Raw genomic sequence first — 23,763 nt, 5'->3', positions numbered from 1 at the left:
GACTCGTAACTAGGGCAAAATAGTAGGTAGTGAACCGCCAGTCCACAAACTTCTTGTCCGACATTGTAGCGAAAAAATAGGGATGAAACGTCATATATACATGGATAAGTCAATCGTGCTTAAAAGAAGCATGTTACGTTTACCACAACAATACACCGGTAGTTGTAATAGTATCTCATCATGACTGCGTGGGTGCGTGAAGAATTCATAGATAAAAGATTCCGCTAAAGAGAGTAAAAAAGTCCGTGTTAATTTTCTACAGTAAAGTGTATTAACTTGCATCAACTTAATACTCTTATCAAAATATGGCTGGAAATAAACAGTATCTATACATTTATTTTAACACCAAATAAGACACACGACATACAATGTTACCTCTGATCGTCGTTCTCGTTGTCTTACGGAAACTGCCGTCACATTTCTGTTACTCACATGTGATTGTTCTTTTGCTTAATTTCTGATGATCAATATTCTGTTTCCATCAAAATGCGACCGAAGCTAAAAGTGTCTAAAACAGATCTACATGATAAGTTCTGACCGGACCATTTCACATTGTCTTATCCGCCTAACTCACATCACCCTTTATAAACAACGTATAGATATGTTACTTGTAACTGTACTATATGTTACCTGTAACTGTTCTATATGTTACCTGTAACTGTTCTATGTTACCTGTAACTGTTCTATATGTTACCTGTAACTGTTCTATATGTTAGCTGGTACTGTTCTATATGTGACTTGTAACTGTTCTATGTTACCTGAAACATGTCCTATATGATACCTGTAACTGATCTATATGTTACCTGTAACTGTTCTATATGTTACCTGTAGCTGTTCTATATGTGACTTGTTTCTGTACTATATGTTACCTGTAACTGTTCTATATGTTACCTGTAATTGTTCTATATGTTACCTGTAACTGTTGTATATGTGACTTGTAACTGTTCTATAAGTTACCTGTTACTGTTCTATATGTTACCTGTTACTGTCATATAAACAAGTCACTTATTGGACAGTTAAAGGTAACTAGATATTGTTGGTCTCTTAATTGTCTAAATCCGTCCATGGTGTTAACTATAACGGATGGTACCGGCTATGGTGTTTACTATGACGGGTGGTACCAGCCATGGTGTTTACTATGACGGATGGTACCGGCCATGGTGTTTACTATGACGGGTGGTACCGGCCATGGTGTTTACTATGACGGGTAACGATCATGGTGTTTACTATGACGGATGGTACCGGCCATGGTGTTAACTATAACGGATGGTACCGGCCATGGTGTTTACTATGACGGGTGGTACCAGCCTTGGTGTTTACTATGACGGATGGTACCGGCCATGGTGTTTACTATGACGGGTGGTACCGGCCATGGTGTTTACTATGACGGGTAACGATCATGGTGTTTACTATGACGGATGGTACCGGCCATGGTGTTTACTATGACGGGTGGTATCGGCCGTCATGATGTTTACTATGACGGATGGTACCGGCCATGGTGTTTACTATGACGGGTGGTATCGGCCGTCATGATTTTTACTATGACGGGTGGTACCGGCCATGGTGTTTACTATGACGGATGGTACCGGTCATGGTGTTTACTATGACGGGTGGTATCGGCCGCCATGATGTTTACTATAACGGATGGTACCGGCTATGGTGTTTACTATGACGGATGGTACCGGTCATGGTGTTTACTATGACGGGTGGTACCGGCTATGGTGTTTACTATGACGGGTGATACCGGCTATGGTGCTAACTACGATGGATGGTACCGGCTATGGTGTTTACTATAACGGATGGTACCGGCTATGGTGTTTACTATGACGGATGGTACCGGTCATGGTGTTTACTATGACGGGTGGTACCGGCCATGGTGTTTACTATGACGGGTGGTACCGGTCATGGTGTTTACTATGACGGGTAACGATCATGGTGTTTAATATGACGGATGGTACCGGCCATGGTGTTTACTATGACGGGTGGTATCGGCCGTCATGATTTTTACTATGACGGGTAACGATCATGGTGTTTACTATGACGGGTGGTATCGGCCATGGTGTTTACTAAGACGGGTGGTATCGGCCGTCATGGTGTTTACTATGACGGATAGTACCGGCTATGGTGTTTACTATGAAGGGTGGTACCGCTCATGGTGTTTACTATGACGGGTGGTACCGGCTATGGTGTTTACTATGACGGGTGGTACCGGTCATGGTGTTTACTATGACGGATGGTACCGGTCATGGTGTTTACTATGACGGGTGGTACCGGCCATGGTGTTTACTATGACGGGTGGTACCGGTCATGGTGTTTACTATGACGGGTGGTACCGGCTATGGTGTTTACTATGACGGGTGGTACCGGTCATGGTGTTTACTATGACGGGTGGTACCGGCTATGGTGTTTACTATGACGGGTGGTACCGGCTATGGTATTCACTACGACTTTCCACGAATAAGTCTATAGGAAATAATGAAATATCTGATTTTCCTGTTCAGAATCCTAGATATTTATCGGGTTCCTGCACTGTAAGCAGCAAGGCCACATGGCTGAGCGGACGACAAGTTATAAATGGTACCCATAACAATAAGACGAGCCACTAACGCTAATTTCGGTCTACCGTTCTTTAGTTTATCGTCGACGAGAGGATACTTAATTCTGCATCCGTTTGACTAGCATTCTCGTAAAAAACGCATCCCTTACATAACGATCCATGCTGGGCATGCGCATTTACGCTAGACGGCGGTCTTCCATCAACCATCCGAGAAATAACTAGAACATGACCGAAGGGATGTGAACCAGATACGTTCATTGTCACCATTATGACCTAAATAACCCCATGTTATCTTTTATAATGGGGTCAATGACCATGTAGAACGATATCCAATGTTTCCCAATGGAAGGGTTTGTAAGGACAGACAATGACAAACTAGGACAAAATGATGTTCACTAGAATCGACATGGATGCATGTCTTTCAGTTTTATTACGTAAATTTTGTATTGATTTAAGTGAAAACTTACATTTTCTTACAGAAGGTGTTCGTGATATTAAAGAAGTGCTTTAGGGATATGAGAATTATATCACGGAGGTTTCAAAGTACATCAGGTCTGATCCGCGTCTGATATCTTGATGTATTAACAAACTTAAAAAAGTCAACATACTTAGTATGTCTAGCAGGAATTCGCCGTGTGATACATGTATATACGTGTGCCTTGTTTCCTGTTTTGCTCATTTAAGGTCTAAATCCACGAGGGATACGAGTAATATGTTTCCAAGTTTGATGATCATGCAATACCATGGTAACGACCTATGCTCAGGGGTGTGTGGCATGTTGCGTGATTTTATAGTGTTTATAGTGTCAAGCCCGTGACGTATATGCATATCTGTTTTCAGCTTTGAAATTTACGTACCTGTAATTCGCTTAAAAGTTACTTAAATGCTACATGTATGTTCTAAAAAAATTAATACTTTCAAGATTCACTCAAAAAGATTTTTTTTTATATCAGCAATACAGAACAATGCGCACAAAGAGTTTCGTACAGGTATAGGAATTATATGTGTACAAAATAGTACATGCAAGGCAACAGAGGAGATTTAGTCTTACAAAAAGTTCCACACAAACAAAATAGTTTATACAAGTTTTACACAGAAGAGTTCTGTTACATATGTTTTTTTCCGGAATTCTGCAGATGTTGCATACCTGCATACATAAATGATAGATGATACCAAATACATATACATATATATAGAATTGTTTTGCACGTTACGTTAAAGTACAGAATTTACACGCTCACACCGATCATCAGCATGTAGCTAGTTCTCGGTTGACAAACCATATAACTAAGATTAACAGTAACTAAAACATTATTTCGAATCATATACTCTCCTATAATTGATGATGAGTATCTTTTAAGTCAAATTCTTTTTTAAATAGCAGCTTTGTGTTCTTCGTCACCGTTGCAACAATTGATCCGGAATTACAACAAGAACATATAAAATTAAAACCGATGCCGGATAGAATTAACATTTCTAAATGGAGGAAGATATAAATGTTGGAAATTTTGATAAAAAAGGGAATAGAAATAATACAAAAATAAAATAAAATTATCAGATTTAAAGTACAATTTTGATGTGACGAGTATGTTTATAAAAACATTACAATAACTCAAAAATAATTATTATTTATGAATTATACAAGAAGAGACTTCCTTAAGTTTCCATATTTGACTTTATTTGTTGAGTGCTGCGTTCAGAGTGACGCAGCTCAACCCTGGAAACTTTAGTATACCCCAAAATGGTGAGAAGTTTGATGATCAAATTACAATTTTTGATACATTAGCCAATAAACAGTTACATTTCTGCTCATGTATTAACAGAGAATCCAATGTAAGTGTAAAGCCTAAACTAACGCCTAAGGTAATTATCGCAGAATGAGACAGCCAGTGGTGTCAACAAGTACCTATATATACGCGACAGTCAATTCCTTTGATTTATATAAATTAGTACTGTTCAGAAAGCCGGACTTAACAGCTGTAATAACACTTTTATAATTTCTTGTATAGAAAGGAATTTCTAAACTGAGTTTTACCCGACATCTTTTGTACTTTAACTAGTTGTACAAGCTAGCGGCTGTTCATCTTTTGTACTTTAACTAGTAGTACAAACTAGCGGCTACTCATCTTTTGTACTTTAACTAGTAGCACAAACTAGTGGCTACTCATCTTTTGTACTTTAACTAGTAGCACAAACTAGTGGCACAAACTAGTGGCTACTCATCTTTTGTACTTTAACTAGTAGCACTCATCTTTTGTACTTTAACTAGTAGCACAAACTAGTGGCTACTCATCTTTTGTACTTTAACTAGTAGTACAAACTAGTGGCTACTCATCTTTTGTACTTTAACTAGTAGCACAAACTAGCGGCTACTCATCTTTTGTACTTTAACTAGTAGCACAAACTAGCGGCTACTCATCTTTTGTACTTTAACTAGTAGCACAAACTAGCGGCTACTCATCTTTTGTACTTTAACTAGTAGCACAAACTAGCGGCTACTCATCTTTTGTACTTTAACTAGTAGTACAAACTAGCGGCTACTCATCTTTTGTACTTTAACTAGTAGCACAAACTAGTGGCTACTCATCTTTTGTACTTTAACTAGTAGCACAAACTAGTGGCTACTCATCTTTTGTACTTTAACTAGTAGCACAAACTAGTGGCTACTCATCTTTTGTACTTTAACTAGTAGCACAACTTTAACTAGTAGCACAAACTAGCGGCTACTCATCTTTTGTACTTTAACTAGTAGCACAAACTAGTGGCTACTCATCTTTTGTACTTTAACTAGTAGCACAAACTAGTGGCTACTCATCTTTTGTACTTTAACTAGTAGTACAAGCTAGCGGCTACTCATCTTTTGTACTTTAACTAGTAGTACAAGCTAGCGGCTACTCATCTTTTGTACTTTAACTAGTAGTACAAGCTAGCGGCTACTCATCTTTTGTACTTTAACTAGTAGTACAAACTAGTGGCTACTCATCTTTTGAACTTTAACTAGTAGTACAAGCTAGCGGCTACTTCTAACCTACAATTATAAGATCGAGGTACTTTCTGCCTTTCCAAAACTAAGTATTTTGGTAACATAGACCAATATCAAGGTATATTTCTAACTTATGATCTCGTTTTAAATAGATATAAAGTTTGCTATAAAGTTTTAAGTATGAATAAATTAATTTACTTCATTTATTCAAAATTACTTAATAAAAGGCGTGATGATTCTAATCAAACACAATTATTTTGCCTCAGCGTTAAGGAGACCTCAGACCACTATACTCAGACACTCTACCGTAACGAATGTAGCCCTCAAGAACATACTTCTTTTCGACATAGCTTTCATGTTTGTGTGTGTGGCAGACCACACTGTATAATGAGGCTAAATGTTGATTTAAGGTTGTCTTCCGCGTTTTCATATGGCTAATAAGGTACTGATATTCGAATCCTCCCAGTTCAATAAATAACAAGAAAATACCAACATGTCAACATCTTAAATTCAATACAACTAGGACAACATAAGAACAAAAGACAGATTTACACTAAAACCATGGGTTCCGGAAGAGTAAATGTAATCTGCTTCATGGACGACACCCGCCATGTAAACCTTGATCAACACAAAAGTAAGCAATGGAACTAACAGACAAACTAACGAGTATCAAACACAGTCAGTTCCATATCGCACAAAGAAATAGAATATTTCTCAATGAGATCACTATGACGACCGATTGTGATATAATAAACAGATCGGGTGGAGAATTCTGTACTATCTGGAAATCAATTGTAGTCTGACGAAGTAAGGCCGGGAACAGGTTTAAACACTAAGAAGTTTATTGCAATAACACAAGTGTTCTACAATGTACACCGACAATGGTACAGCAATGAGATCAACCTTCAACGCTTGCTAAGTAGTTCCAGAACTCAATGTGATATAGCTTCCAAAATAATTTTATGTTACCTGTTGTATTAAAGATGAATGACAAAAAAGTTCCATGCACAAAAGAATTTACATTTGAAAACAGAAATGTATTGAATACATAAAAACCAACAGAGGGTAATCTTCAAGGTGAGGAATGCTCCTCTCATCCTTTCCATTTTATATGTTTGAACGAGTCTGTAATTAATGATGATTATAAAACTCGCTGACATGATTGCTGTTAGATACATACTGGTTGCAATAACTTGTGCCCGATCCTCTTGTCTATGTTATTTTGGCAATAAATATGTTTAAACTAAACTTAAACTAAACTACATACTGGTTGATAAAATGATTGATTGTTTATTCGTCTTAACATAAACCAACAAAACTTTGAGGGAGAAAAAATACCCTATATAGATACATATTATAGCACGTGTTCTTGGAGAGACATCTAACATTATCCTATATGTTATCAGTACGAGATAACGAAAGAAGCGGATCAATTTAATATAACGTAATGCTGTTTTAGATCGGTATCAGAGAAAAAAAACTCGCTGTGTATATTCAGGATAGCCTTTCTCATCAAACAAGTTTACAGGCCTGTAAAATTGCCTGATTGCTGTTGTGAAATCGATTAATCTCAAGATGAACTTCAACTGTTTTCAAAACTATTATGTAGATGATTCACATTTAAATTAGAGCTTTGTAACGATACTTTGTCTTTCATCAAAAGATAACTCCAGGGTATTCTACTCATTAAAGTACACAAGAGGTAGCAGGTGTCGACCAGTTCTTGGTGATAGGTACAAATCGACCACCCTCTAATCACACACAGGCCGTGAGAGTTTAAATTTTTAACAATATTGCGAAGTAAATTGAAGTTTTGATACGATAGCACATAACAATCACGTATTTGTAGTGATAATTGAAACCAAATCAGCGAAATACAGCGATAATGTTGGTCATCAATGTCCGTAAGACTCTAAAATTAAATTGTGTTACTAAATATATACGTAACTCTATATATAAAAGTACGTTCCGCCATATGATAAAACTCTAACACAGATAAAACCTATGTATATTTTATGAGATTGCTGTAACCTGATTGGCTGATATCTTTCGGCAATCTAAATGAATGCTTTCCGCACATTATCTTTTGAAGGAACAAATGAATTATGATGAGCTTTGCTTGGTAGACTTGTTACCTTAATCCCTTGTTCAAGTTTGATTATCGGCAAATCCTGCGCATATTGAATGACGCTGCTGTGACCTGATTGGCTGACATCTTTTCCAGTTTTCCATGTTACTCACTTAAAATTGATATATTTTACAAATGAACATGAACGGGGGATCTTGATGACTACGTCCTTGATACGAATACAATTGTACACCAATAACATCTATATATTAAAATAAAAATTAGGCTAACTGACGGAAACACTGAACGATCCAAGACTCGAGAAACAAACCCGAGATTACTTCCGATGTATGTTCTAAATAATTTCAGTTTTCCCCGACTTGATTGGGTTTTTTTTCAGGGTGTAGGGGCAGTGGCCCGTTCAAGGTTTGTTGTCTATTAACAGGATTTAATTGCCTATTGTGCAGTGCACTGTTAATGGTCCACTGTCCAATTAAACTGTCGTTTATGTTTAAACTAAGTTTGAAACAAAATTACTAAACTCTATGGAATTTTGGGGTTAGTGTACCTCAAACTCTAGATGTTGACATTTCTTTCAATCACTTTGGATTTATTTAATTATTTTTGTATATTAAACGGTGTTCTTCATCTGTGTGTCTTTTGTACAACCTCAGGGATGCTGAAGTTCAACTTTCACTAAGTTAGTCATTTGCCACGCGTTCTTTCCATGTATACCTCAAACACGTGTCCCATGCACATACACATTACACATGCAATCTTGTGTTTTATCTCGTCCTGATACAAATACTTTTCCTTCTGTCTTAACACGCACTAAATTGTTTAAGCGGAATCATTCAAACGAAGCATTAGAAGTGTTAAAGCTATAACATCATGTCCCCGGCGGGATACATATAAACTATAGTGAAACTAAATATCTTTTCAATCTTTGACGTGCTATTATGCAACATCCCAGCTGAGGCTTGCACCAGGCACGATAACCTTGCCCTTCGATTAGGATATTGACTTTTATTAAATCTGCACTCTTAGAGAAACAGAGATCCCTAACGATCGTTACAACCAAGAACAGATTAATAAACTATTCTTGTGCAACGATGTTTTATAAAAACGAATATAAGCCAATTTGATAATGAGAAACAGCTTTGGTTAATTCGTGTAAGTATCGAACATTACGCTGTACAATTTGTATACCCTGATAATTTTTTATCATTTCATTCTGAAAACGAATCTTGGCATTATGACAAAGAATGTTTGTAGCACGCCGAGCAATGCAACAAATTATTTCGATTTGAGCTGAAAAATAACTAGGTTTGCTTTCTACGTATCAAAGATTCGTTTTGAACAGAGCAATATCACCAAGTTTGTTACCTAGGTAACAGTGTATCGTTTTGAACTGTGCAATATCACCAGGTTTGTTTCCTAGGTAACATTGTATCGTTTTGAACTGTGCAATATCACCAGGTTTGTTTCCTAGGTAACAGTGTATCGTTTTGAGCTGTGCAGTATCACCAGGTTTGTTTCCTATGTAACAGTGTATCGTTTTGAACTGTGCAATATCACCAGGTTTGTTTCCTAGGTAACGGTGTTTTGAATTGTGGGTGTTTTGCCGTTGACGTTTTTTGCGATGCTCCCGGTGTTATTGTTTAATCAATGGTAGTAAATGTAGTTATCAGTTAACTGAGCCATATTTTGTATTGCCGTGGTGGAATAATGCTTGGTCTATAATATAAGCTGAGATGTGCGGTTGCATAAATAAAATCGCATGTAGCTACTTATTTGTTTGATGGAAAACGCCATTTGTTGGATTGAATTTATCTGGAATGAAATGGACATATTTCTGAGTACTCGAGGTACTAACTGGGTCTTCAGAAAAAAACATCGGACAAAACAAATCTAGTTAAATACTTGACATAAGGCCTAGTTAGATACAGAAAATAGTAATTATATTCACAAGTGTACATCTACAAGTTGTGTAAATCATTATGATATATCTAAATATTAACGCACTGAACAATTAAGATAGTGTTAATTAACCTTCTGTTGCTTCAGCCTAGTGTCGATGTTTCATGGAATCCTGAATATATATGCTGGCTGTTGAACCCTTTCCTGAGATATTGAAAGTCCTACACGATATATCGGATTTATGTCGATGACTTTCATTCTTGGTCCTAAGCTCCAGACTCTTAGTGGTACATATAAAAACAGATACAGAGACGTGACGTCATACCTTTGTTATATTAGCAATTGATTTTCATGTCGGATATCAACTAGTTACACCAAGTGACGTCAATGCGTTATTACAACAAATATCAGTTTCAAATCGGTCAAGGATTTTTTTCTTTGTTCAGTCTTCGTATATCGTATGCTTCAACTTATTATTGGTAACTTATGAACTACAATATTCTTTGTCCTCGTAATAGATTTGTTAGTATGTGAAAAATAGGTCGCAAAACACAAGGATGTCGGATTTGTTTGTTTGTTTGTTTGTTTTTTCTTTTTTTCTTTCTTTAAGGATAGAAGGAAGTACCGTATACATAAACTACTGATTTTGTAATGTTTATGTATAGTTGTACTTCTGATGCTTTCATTGTGTCATGTAATATATATGACGTTAAATCAAGAATTAAAATTACCACAACAGAATGATTACCTTCTTTAGATTGTATCCTCCATAATATTACCTTAATCCTATCAAAATATAATTTTCTAAGTTATGCGATAAAAAGTATCTTAAATTTGTTTTCATTTCATATTAGATTTTATGAAGCTCGTTTAAACATCACAAAAATAAAAATTAAAAATAGCTTCTTAACCTCGTTTCATGAAATCTCATATGAAATGGATCCTTATATGCAATCCTTTATATATGCTATGAGAGAAAAGTCTCTTGTCACGTCTAAGAGCGGTCTTAACCAACTTTAGTTATCACGGCGAACATCTGTTCGAGTAATTTTAAAAGATATTTTTCGAGTTTTATTACTTGATCAAGTTATCGGTAGGATGGCGTGCTTTGTAAACCATGCACCCCACTACAATCTACAGCTCGTGACGAAGTTGTCCTTGTAACAACAGTTATTCTTTCTCTGTCGACAATATCAGGCTTCTCTCTGATTATCAAAGACGGCAAGTACCATCTCGTGTCATTACGAGAACCAGCTCTCGTTTCATCAACGAATGGGAAATGGAATCCAATCCAATTCATGGTCTGTGCTGATTTATTTGCAACATGATGGAGTCGTTGAATCATTGTCAATTTCGTTATTACTTCAACAACGTGATAAGGACTTGTTGCTGCTGTACGAACGCACACCATAGCTGGATAACTACATATATGAAACGAACGCACCCGAATACACACGTCAGAGGTATCGGATGGTAATGCAAGCATACCTATGGGGACACAACAGAGTTGTCGACAACACAGGAAATACGACTGAAATTCTGTATATCATTCGCTTTTGTTTTCCCTTGAAATCCACTTATTTCTCCAAACATCGTCCTAGATTGAATTCGGTGGCTTCCGGGAAGTTGGCTGGCCTCCCTTTATTGATTGCGTGTCGGAGACTTCTTGTGGTGATAAAAGACTTGCAAGCTTGATTGAAGTCTCTGGTTCCTTTCCTATACAGATATCCTTCCGTTCGTTGACGGAAAAACAAACGGAAGTAACAGGAAAAGATGTTTCTTCTAGACGTACAGTCGGAAATTGAGAACTATTGTCATAGTCTTTGTATACACTATGGGGGTCTAAGTTCACGCAGGGGTAACAGGTATGTTCAGATATCTGACACGCGGAAGGACGTTCGGGGTTGGATGATGATATTTTGAATACACACATATTGGTTGTACGGTAGAAAATCTTAGGAACGGCAGAGAGAATACCAAAGGATGTGAAAGTTTTCTTGATGCAACAATGTTATGAATTCTTCCCTGTAAATGCTGTGTCGATACTTTCGTTTTGCTATTTTGTACTTGAAGAACCATACGCAGACTTTCTGTCATGTTGTGACGTCACATGTATTTGATAGCTTACCACACGTTGCTGTTTAATAAGTACACACTCTGTGTGTTTATTGGCCGTAGGCTGCAAAAAAAATCGACTTTGTTTTGTTTTGGTATTCGGCTAATTTGCTTTGCACCTAGTGTACAAACACTCAATACGTGCGAAAAGCTATATGCGATTCCAATAGGCCTATGGGTGATCTTTTAAAGTCTGTCGTTTCTGTTTACAACATTTAACAATTTAGCAAGTACGTCATGGATTTGTTTAGGAGTACATGTGTGTGTTTTTAGGTGTTTTTCATGAACTGTTTAGGTTTGATTTAACGTTTTCCTATCGTGCTAAAGAACTTTAAGTTTCAGTGGACATCTTGGCGAGGCGTTGGCTTTATGATAGCAGTTTCAACACATCAAAAAGACATTTGGGCTAATTCAAATAGGAGATACCTAGAATGAAAATATTTAGGTGATTTATGGTGTTGCTGTAGACATTATGTCATGGTTTAAGTGTAATGATGAAATTACCATTTAAATACATAAAGTGTTGTAGACTATGTCATGGTTAGTGCTGTTCTCGCATTCTGGTCTTTATCTTCCTCTTTGGGTATCTCACTTGACACTATGAACATTGCTTTAGTAGAAAATGAAACCCCGGAAAAACGAGAAAAACAAAACAAAACAAAAAACTTGAGACATGCTGATCGAATGCATTACTGTTTCGCAAAAAATACATCATACGTCAATTTTTATTACAACGTGCACTTTGGGGAATATTTTTGAAAATGATAAAGATTAATCCACCATATATCTACTTTAAGATAGCAAAATACATTTTGTTTTTAGCCACAGGCTGATAATCGAGAACGTCAACCCATATAAACATGCTTGATAATGGATGTTTATACAAGGAATAGTCGATGCTGATAACAGTGCCCTACAGGAACTATCTACATAAGTTATTTCTATATAAAATTCTATGTGTTCTGTGAAGTTCTTTCATAATACTGTTTTTTTTGTTATTATCTATGTGTGTCGTATGATTAGAAAGATCCAGCTCCTATCACCGACTTACGAAGTTGGCAATTGTACACTACAAAGCTCAGGAAACTCATTGATTATATACGTAAAGATAATGCTGTTGCATTGTAATCATGGTGAAGTCTTGAAGACAAGCTACACACAACTGTCACCAGACTGGCGATACGTCGTCACATTATAGACCAAGCTTATACGTGGGGGACACCTATAAAACTGATCTGACGCCATTTTGTAATCAATCACAACCACGGAATTCCAGGACAAATTGATCTCCTATCTCTTTCGTTTCTATTGAAGAAACGTAAAATGATTACGATGTTTGAAAATACCAGCTTTTTGAATAGCATTAGCTGATAAATATCAATGTCGATGGGCGCATGACTCCAAAACAAAGACTACAGCTAGAGAGCTGAAACATTTTACGTGATATCTGGCTTATGTATTGTATCAAAGTTTGATCTGGAGACAAATTACTTTCTCCTTCTCTCTCTTTTTCCATGAGTGTGTTACATGCAATTACAGTTGTAATAACCGTGCGCACACTGTTGTTGGGTGTGGTTTTTACACTATTGAGAAATATCCCTGAGTAGTAAAGGTATCATTATTTTGATTTTGAAGCCTCAGTCGTTCTCTCACCAAGTCGTGTTAAACACCATTTAAATAAAAGATGCAATGAGAACAAAAAGGATTCATACCTTTCTTTCAGTTCCTATATATTGCGGTTATGTCGTGTTTCATGTGATAAAGTAATAATATTAAAAACGTAAGTATATCTAGACACGGTAAGACACTAGTAATATTCAAATCGTAAGCCACGAGTTTAAATAGACACTGTAAGACACTGGTGATATAAAAAACGCAAGGGCTGAGTATGTATATACAGTGTAAGATACTTATGATATTTGTACAGTGTAAGACACTAGTGATATGTGTACAGTGTAAGACACTAGTGATATGTGTACAGTGTAAGACACTAGTGATATCTGTACAGCGTAAGCCACCTGTGATATCTGTACAGTGTAAGATACTAATGATATCTGTAAAGTGTAAGACACTTGTGATATCTGTACAGTGTAAGACACTAGTGATATCTGTACAGTGTAAGACACTAGTGGTATCTGTACAGTGTAAGATACTAATGATATCTGTAAAGTGTAAGACACTTGTGATATCTGTACAGTGTAAGACACTTGTGATATCTGTACAGTGTAAGACACTTGTGATATCTGTACAGTGTAAGACACTTGTGATATCTGTACAGTGTAAGACACTAGTGATATCTGTACAGTTTAAGACACAAGTGATATATGTACAGTGTAAGACACTTGTGGTATCTGTACAGTGAAGACATTTGTGATATCTGTACAGTGTAAGACACTAGTGATATATGTACAGTGTAAGACACTTGTGATATCTGTACAGTGAAGACATTATTGATATCTGTATAGTGTAAGATACTAATGATATCTGTACAGTGTAAGACACCCGTGCTATCTGTACAGTGTAAGACACTAGTGATATCTGTACAGTGTAAGACACAAGTGATATCTGAACAGTGTAAAACACTATTGATATCTGTAAAGTGTAAGACACTTGTGATATCTCTACAGTGTAAGACACTAGTGATATCTGTACAGTGTAAGACACCCGTGCTATCTGTACAGTGTAAGACACTAGTGATATCTGTACAGTTTAAGACACAAGTGATATATGTACAGTGTAAGACACTTGTGGTATCTGTACAGTGAAGACATTTGTGATATCTGTACAGTGTAAGACACTAGTGATATATGTACAGTGTAAGACACTTGTGATATCTGTACAGTGAAGACATTATTGATATCTGTACAGTGTAAGATACTAATGATATATGTACAGTGTAAGACACCCGTGCTATCTGTACAGTGTAAGACACTAGTGATATCTGTACAGTGTAAGACACAAGTGATATCTGAACAGTGTAAAACACTATTGATATCTGTAAAGTGTAAGACACTTGTGATATCTCTACAGTGTAAGACACTAGTGATATCTGTACAGTGTAAGACACCCGTGCTATCTGTACAGTGTAAGACACTAGTGATATCTGTACAGTTTAAGACACAAGTGATATATGTACAGTGTAAGACACTTGTGGTATCTGTACAGTGAAGACATTTGTGATATCTGTACAGTGTAAGACACTAGTGATATATGTACAGTGTAAGACACTTGTGATATCTGTACAGTGAAGACATTATTGATATCTGTACAGTGTAAGATACTAATGATATCTGTACAGTGTAAGACACTATTGATATCTTTAAAGTGCTATCTGTACAGTGTAAGACACTAGTGATATCTGTACAGTGTAAGACACAAGTGATATCTGAACAGTGTAAAACACTATTGATATCTGTAAAGTGTAAGACACTTGTGATATCTCTACAGTGTAAGACACTAGTGATATCTGTACAGTGTAAGACACCCGTGCTATCTGTACAGTGTAAGACACTAGTGATATCTGTACAGTTTAAGACACAAGTGATATATGTACAGTGTAAGACACTTGTGGTATCTGTACAGTGAAGACATTATTGATATCTGTACAGTGTAAGATACTAATGATATCTGTACAGTGTAAGACACCCGTGCTATCTGTACAGTGTAAGACACCCGTGCTATCTGTACAGTGTAAGACACCCGTGCTATCTGTACAGTGTAAGACACTAGTGATATCTGTACAGTGTAAGACACAAGTGATATCTGAACAGTGTAAAACACTATTGATATCTTTAAAGTGTAAGACACTTGTGATATCTGTACAGTGTAAGACACTAGTGATATCTGTACAGTGAAGGCACTAGTGATATCTGTACAGTGTAAGACACTAGTGATATCTGTACAGTGTAAGACACTAGTGATATATGTACAGTGAAGACACTTGTGATATCTGTACAGTGTGAGACACTAGTTATATATGGACAGTGTAAGACACTTGTGATATATGTACAGTGTAAGACACTAGTGATATCTGTACAGTGTAAGACACTAGTTATATATAGACATGGTAAGACACTAGTTATATATGGACAGGGTAAGACACTAGTTATATATAGACAGGGTAAGACACTAGTTATATATGGACAGGGTAAGACACTAGTTATATATGGACAGGGTAAGACACTAGTTATATATGGACAGGGTAAGACACTAGTTATATATGGACAGGGTAAGACACTAGTTATATATGGACAGGGTAAGACACTAGTTATATATGGACAGGGTAAGACACTAGTGATATCTGTACAGTGTAAGACACTAGTTATATATGGACAGGGTAAGACACTAGTTATATATGGACAGGGTAAGACACTAGTTAAATTCGTATAGCTTTTACACAATGTTATAACATTGCTGGTTTTAGCATTAACAGAAGACTTGTTTCGACACCTGACATTGATGCTGCTCAACCAATACATAATCCTTTCTGCAAAAAGATATGAAAAACAGAAAGGCTAGCATTTTCGCCGTTCGGCACTTGTGGAATGAATTGATGAAGAGATACGTCAAAGTAGGATTCATCTGGTTCTGTTTACATCCCTAGAGATAAAATGAAACCATAGGATGACAGTCCCTCATCACTTCCACAAGTACGCTACGTGTCCTCACTTTCTTATCGGTCTGTAGTCTGGCTGTCACAACGCTGCAAGAGCCTTCTATATACAGCAATCACGAGGTCCTCGGCTGTACCCTCACCATCTGTTATCCGTTTCCTTGTCCTTATCGCTAATAGCTTTTCATTTTTGTCATCTTCTTAAACAACATTAATCCACAAATGCCAGGTTCTGATTGCGTCCTCGATCATAATTTAACGCCGTTTGATCGTGCACATGCGTTGCATGTCTCCGATTTGTTCTATGCAATGTGATAGGTTTTTATTAGGCTATTATTACAGCGGTGCGCGACATGGTAAGGAGAAGCTTATGAAAACTGGAGTCCAATGCATCAATGTGCTTAAGAATTCTTATTGATCAAGCAGGGATGTTAGCGGTCACATCAACAAGATACATGGATTCCACTCGAACGGGACACAAATCCCTTTATCACAGTATCAACTTCCATGCATGCTGTTCATTCTGGTAATGATGACTGTTTGTGATGAATTTGTTAGAGAACTCGTTACTGTAATGACATGGTATGTTATATAGAAATATCGCATCAACATTTCTCAACGCGTATCGTAAAATGACAATAACCCCGAGCGTGTTGTCACAAATGGTCGTCATCTGTCAGAACCACGTGGAACTTACCCTGGTATTACTGTTCTTAACCTAGTAAAAAAACACCAAAACACCATGTTAACTTCGGAAGGAAGAGGCCTTTCCTCAGGTCTAGTTCATGCCGGAAAATCAGTTCTTATTTTCTGATAGAGGTTTAGATGTGTCGCCATGTTTGATGTCACGCATTTACATGTCGTCTGTTTATTTTATTTTTTTTTTTATTTCATGGACTTTTATGAAAGAGAATAAAGGTGGACTTTTTGACAAAAACAATCATTGTAAAACACGGTGTTGGTCATCCATTCTGGCATTACCTTGTGACACTACCATACAAAACAGTCATTTATCCATAGAAAATGTCATCTATTCTACACTAGGGTGTACTAAATAAAAACTTACTCGATGTATAGTTCATCACAAGTCGTGTATATTTTTTTACGGGCATATGCTACAAGGTACAATGTAATTAAGTTGTGATGATGACCCGAGGATTAAAGGCCGTAAGGTCCTTTCGACCCAAGCCATTGGTTACTCAGTATTAATAGGTAATTAGTGAGGTGAGTTACTCTGCTGACGTATTCGCCAGACTCTTAAGGCATTTCACTTGGCACAATGTCTTCATACCCTGTATTCAATTATAGGTGTGTGATGAACTTTAAGGGTCACGGGTCCCTTGAGGTTAACGGTACATGTGTCAGGGGAGGTTCAAGCTGTAGCGTGTCTAACCCATCACAGCACGAACATATTTGATGTCAAGACTGTTATTGTGAAGGAGCCAACGCCTATGTCATCTGAGACAATGGCTGACAACAAAGGAAGGGAGGTAACTCTAATCTACTCCCCACTCTGAGAAGACTGTACACCTTTAGATAGTAATATTTAATATGTTTTTTTTTTCACACGTGTACAATCAAGTACAATAATGATGCTGTGGGATTTATTTTCCATTAATGACTTTGACAGGTTCGGTAACGTACTGACCTTGTTAGCTGGTGATATCGCTATACACGTCTTCGGCAATTGTATGTGAAATAGGCAATATTAATAATTAGCATATGCTTGGCATAGTTCTCCCGAAGCAAAAAGCACACGTGCGCTCGTCACTGCATGTTTGACATAAGTTATATACGCGCACGTTTCATGTGCATTCCATTAAACTGCAGAGCAATAGGTCCTCGGGTCTCTTCATATAAGTTTGATTAAACGAATGTCAAGGACCTGCTCTACACGTGCTGTTGTGTGGTCAGACTGGCCATATGGCCTTTTACATGTTCATACCGGTAATCGGCATCCGAAACGTTTTCTCGTGATCAAGCGATCGATACGCCCCCTGGAGCTTGTTTGTCCAACTCTTCGGGGAACTGTTTGCTTGTCACATGTCCTAAAACTGCTAACAATGCCACCTTACAAATCCTATATAATCTCTATATGGGTTCATACACATCGGCATTCAAATCGATGGTCAAAGAACACGCTAACTATGGATTTATCAAAATGTGGTCATTTTAGTTCTTTCAGAACCTGCTCTACAAATGGTTTTATCTTTTGTATATAACTTAGCCAAATATTTCGAATTAGTCTCCAGCGAATTAAAAACAACATCACTGAATGTTCTTCTTCCTGTGTCTGTTTAGTATACTTAGTGTGTGGAACTCCACCTCTGCAATTGCATGCACGCGCAAATGCGATTTTGACGGTTAATGTGCTATACTTAATGTCCACCTCTTAGTGAGAACGACCATGCCACTAAGCCTGGACATTACAGCCAATCAAACGTCATCAACGGTAGATTTGTGGGGAAGACTTCGGATATATCGACAGATCACATCACGAGAACAGAGCTTCTTGACTAGAAATTGAAATTAGAGCCAGGGCAAATAGTCTAGTTACTGATTTGGTCCATTTGAAGATTTGTTGATCACTTCGCTGGTCTTTCTACATAGCCGTTTGTTTTAACCATAGCTTAACATCATGGCTTAGCAAAGGTACAACTGATAGACAAGCACTGGACAACTTATATCTTACGTAAATGTAATGTTTAATATTAGGACACGTTTATTTTGACATTGTACACCGTGTGTAGTGAAGGGGAAGTTGGACGTTGTACACCGTGTGTAGAGAAGGGGACGTTGACGTCGTACACCGTGTGTAGAGAAGGGGACGTTGACGTCGTACACCGTGTGTAGAGAAGGGGACGTTGACGTCGTACACCGTGTGTAGAGAAGGGGACTTGACGTTGTACACCGTGTGTAGAGAAGGGGAAGTTGGACGTTGTACACCGTGTGTAGAGAAGGGGAAGTTGGACATTGTACACCGTGTGTAGAGAAGGGGAAGTTGGACATTGTACACCGTGTGTAGTGAAATGAATAGTCTAGTTAAAACTGACGTTGTACACTCCGTGTAAAGAAGGGCACTTGACGTTGTATACCGTGTGTAGAGAAGGGAACTTGACTTTGTACACCGTGTGTAGAGAAGGGGAAGTTGGACGTTGTACACCGTGTGTAGAGAAGGGGAAGTTGGACGTTGTACACCGTGTGTAGAGAAGGGGAAGTTGGACATTGTACACCGTGTGTAGAGAAGGGGAAGTTGGACATTGTACACCGTGTGTAGAGAAGGGGAAGTTGGACGTTGTACACCGTGTGTAGAGAAGGGGAAGTTGGACGTTGTACACCGTGTGTAGAGAAGGGGACGTTGACGTCGTACACCGTGTGTAGTGAAATGAATAGTCTAGTTAAAACTGACGTTGTACACTCCGTGTAAAGATGGGCACTTGACGTTGTATACCGTGTGTAGAGAAGGGAACTTGACTTTGTACACCGTGTGTGGTAAAGAGAACTTGACTTGAGCAATGTGTAGTGAAGGGAATTTGACGATGTTACCAGTGTGAAATGACGGGATTTGACGATGTTACAAGTGTGAAATGACGGATATTTGACAATTTTACCAGTGTGAAATGACGGGATTTGACGATATTCAGAATCAGACTTGACGGTGTTCACCATGTACATTGAAGGGGATACATTTCATCTTCGTACAATAAACACATTATGACATCATCTTATTTGGGATTGTCTCGGATTTTACACGAAATCGAAATATAACTCCACCATTTAATTCCACCAAAACATGATTGGCGAACATTCCATGATATCAGTACTATCGTTTGAAAAATTATTCTTTTTCTTTTTTCAGATGTGTGACGTCAGAGCTGTGCTGGGATCTTGCTCAATGAAGCCTATTTATTTGTCTAAGAGAAGTCAGACAAAGAGACGGACCAAGCCGTGCCAGTAATTGGGTTCTCTATTCTTGCTTTGGTCGCAGACACTTATTGTCTTCTACGTTTAGTTCAGACAATTATTCGAAACTATTTTTCTAAGTGGACAGCTATCAAGTGATATAGCAAGTTAGTAATAGTAAAACGGAGGCCGACAGGACCTGTTTATAAATATTTCATTCTTTATAAAACAAAATCCCACGATACCGTTATCAGTGTCTCGTCCTTTATAAAACAGAGACCCACAACACAGTTATCAGTGTCTCGTCCTTTATAAAACAGAGACCCACAACACAGTTATCAGTGTCTCGTCATTTATAAAACAGAGACCCACAACACAGTTATCAGTGTCTCGTCCTTTATAAAACAGAGACCCACAACACAGTTATCAGTGTCTCGTCCTTTATAAAACAGAGACCCACAACACAGTTATCGGTGTCTCGTCCTTTACTTAGTCCCCTGTTGTTTGTTATGTCTCGTAATTCTGCGCGTCATACTCGCATTGTTCGTTAAATCTTATATCCTTGCTGTTAGTTCTGAAGCAAAACACCAAAATACCAAATATTCATCACTTGATCTAATTCCTTTCTATCTGTATTTTTATCATAAATACAACGAATTCTAGTTTCCTTGGATTTTTTTACCAAATAATTTTACTTCTTTTGTAAGTACACCTGATGACCCTTTACATTTAATGGTCACAAAATAACTGAAAATTACGTTTTAGTTTGACCTCACAAGAACCCAATCCCTTTCTTCATCACATATACTAACTACACGTTAGGTATATGCCAATGCTTACACACAGAAAGCCTGTATCTTCTCTCTTGTTTGTTAAAACGCTCCGTCGTTACCGTCTGTAAAAAGTGCAGAAGTGATTGTTACCCTTCAGTAGTAAACATAATTGTAACTTCCTCACTGATTCTAGTAGTTTATAAAAACAGAGATAGTTTTATTCAGGGTCGTAAAGATTAATATGTAATTGTGTATACCTGTTTTATAGTAACTAATTTAGACCTTTCCGACATTGCTGATCCCTTTGATCTGAAAGCCTGAACAGTTCTCGTAAATACCAGATGGTTAGCAGCATAACCATTGAATTCTCTCAATGGTTGCCACGTGGATCTTACTTGTTCTGTTCCTCCGTTCAAAGACTTCCAGCTATCGGCATGAGACCATTTTGATGCAAACTGCAGCATCGTATAAACGAACCCCTTAGTGTATATGTCTGCTGTAGTATAAAAGTTACAACGTTAGTTATAGGGGTCGTACAATGTAGAATAGAGATGAAATTCAGGACTCGTGATCTGAGTGAAGACGTGAATAACACACATACATGACACAAAGAATAACGAATTTACTTGACGCATTGAATGAAACAAGTATATGACACAATGAATAACGAACTAACTTGACACAATGAATGACACACGTATATGACACAATGAATAACGAACTTACTTGACACAATGGATGACACACGTACATGACACAATGAATGACACATGTATATGACACAATGAATGAAACACGTTCATGACGCAATGAATGACACACGTACATGACACAATCAAGGACCCACAGTACATGACACTATGAATGGCACTCATACATGACACATTGAATAACACACGTAAATGGAATGAAAAATGTACTATGAAAAAACATTTATAGTGGACTAAGCACGTATAGGGAATGAGACACTGAGGGAACGAGGGAACGAGACACTGACGGAACGAGGGAACGAGACACTGAGGGAACGAGGGAACGAGACACTGAGGTAACGAAACACTGAGGGAACGAGATACTGAGGGAACGAGACACTGAGGGAACGATACATTGAGGTAACGAGACAATGAGGTAACGAAACACAGAGGGACCGAGACACTGATGGAACGATACATTGAGGGAAGGAGACAATGAGGGAACGAGACACTGAGGTTACGAGACAATGAGGTAACGAGACACTGAGGTAACGAGACACTGAGGGAACGATACATTGAGGTAATGAGACAATGAGGGAACGAGACACTGAGGTAACGAGACAATGGGGGAACGAGACACTGAGTGAACGAGACTCTGAGAAAACGAGACACTGAGGGAACGAGACACTAAGGTAACGAAATACTGAGTGAACGAGACACTGAGGGAACAAGGGAACGAGACACTGAGGTGACGAAACACTGAGGGAACGAGACACTGAGGTAACGAAACAATGAGGGAACGATACATTGAGGTAACGATACAATGAAGGAACGAGACACTGAATGTACGAGACACTGAGGGAACGAGACACTGAAGGAACGAGACACTGAGATAACGAGACACTGAAGGAACGAAACTAACATCTATGTAGACAATAACATAACACACGTACAAAGGAAGAAGACACAAGGACAAAAATGCACGCAGTTTCAATTCGACGTTATAGGATCACGGTGATGAGAATAGTTTAGTTCAATCAGACTCTTGTTTTCTACACCCGCTACATTGTACGCAAAAAAAGGGGCTACGGGATTGGGGTAAGGAAGAATATGCATACGGGATAGCATAGGGATAGGAAAATGGAATGCTTAATACGACCAGAGAAAATAAAGAATAGATCAGGGAAATATCTCGGCATTATATTAAATGAAATAAGGAGGGTTATTTACATGTAGTAACAAGAAATAAAATGATGTAAGAATTTAATTGAAACAATGCGGAACAGTCTTTAAAAAAAGGAAGAAATAAAAGAAAACAGGCACGATATCACGATATATGAGTAGTAACTGAGGTATGACAGGTGGTATACAGGCAGAAATAGGTGATACACAAAGAGCCTAACCTGGTGATACCAAACCACACACCTCGTACATCCTGTTCGCGAGCATTCAAGTGTTATAAGTACAGGAAAACGAATATATTTATAGCTCAAGTCGTGCCTTTGTTGTTTGTTAAATTGATTTATAACAGTATTCACTTCCCCCTTTTTTTTCGTTTGGGGAGCCCAGGGCATATCTCCGGTAATGAAGCTAACAAAACGTGTCAATAAAAATCTAACTTTTATATTTTACGAAGGTATTAAAACTCCTAATGGGATTACGTTCCTAAACGACGCGCTTGTTTTACTTGAAGCAGTTACGATTTTGGGTGCCCTGATACGATAGGCCAAACTCTAAAACTCCTATAACAAAACACACACACGTCATTTGGCCTTTGTAACGAAATTGTTCGCAATGCGGGAAATTCGAATTCAGATAAGAGATGGAGGGGTGAGTGTACAAAAATCATTTTAAAGAGTAGCTTATGAATGCAACTGGACAAAGCGCTAATGGGCTACATAAATATGCCTTTGCCCAGTTGGCATTCATACACTGATGATTGCCAACTGACGGCAGTTCAATACTTAAATGAGTAACTGAGGCTTTTATTCCTACAATGTGAGTTACACAGGACAATAGACTCGTGGAAATTTATGTACGTAATTAAACACTGTGGGTGATTTCATTATGCCTCACCCTGGATAGATTACTGGGTAACATCAATGACATGATAATGAATCATATAGTAAAATGAATACACAAA

General features: G+C 37.8%; 1 long non-coding RNA gene across 1 annotated transcript in view; it reads left to right on the top strand.

The window, feature by feature from the left end:
• Positions 1–20,408, top strand: part of LOC132551931 (uncharacterized) — a 39,366-nt gene extending 18,958 nt beyond the window's left edge. Inside the window, exon 3 of the long non-coding RNA XR_009554311.1 lies at positions 20,115–20,408. This is a non-coding gene — a long non-coding RNA (uncharacterized LOC132551931). The remainder of the gene's footprint in view (positions 1–20,114) is intronic.
• Positions 20,409–23,763: the final 3,355 nt, after the last annotated feature.

This window comes from Ylistrum balloti, unplaced genomic scaffold (genome assembly GCF_031769215.1).
Source record: "Ylistrum balloti isolate Yb309-2 unplaced genomic scaffold, AGI_CSIRO_Ybal_v1 Utg370226, whole genome shotgun sequence".
Lineage (NCBI taxonomy): Eukaryota > Metazoa > Mollusca > Bivalvia > Pectinida > Pectinidae > Ylistrum > Ylistrum balloti.
Note: the sequence above shows the minus strand (reverse complement) of the source record. Positions and strands in the feature narration are given on the sequence as shown.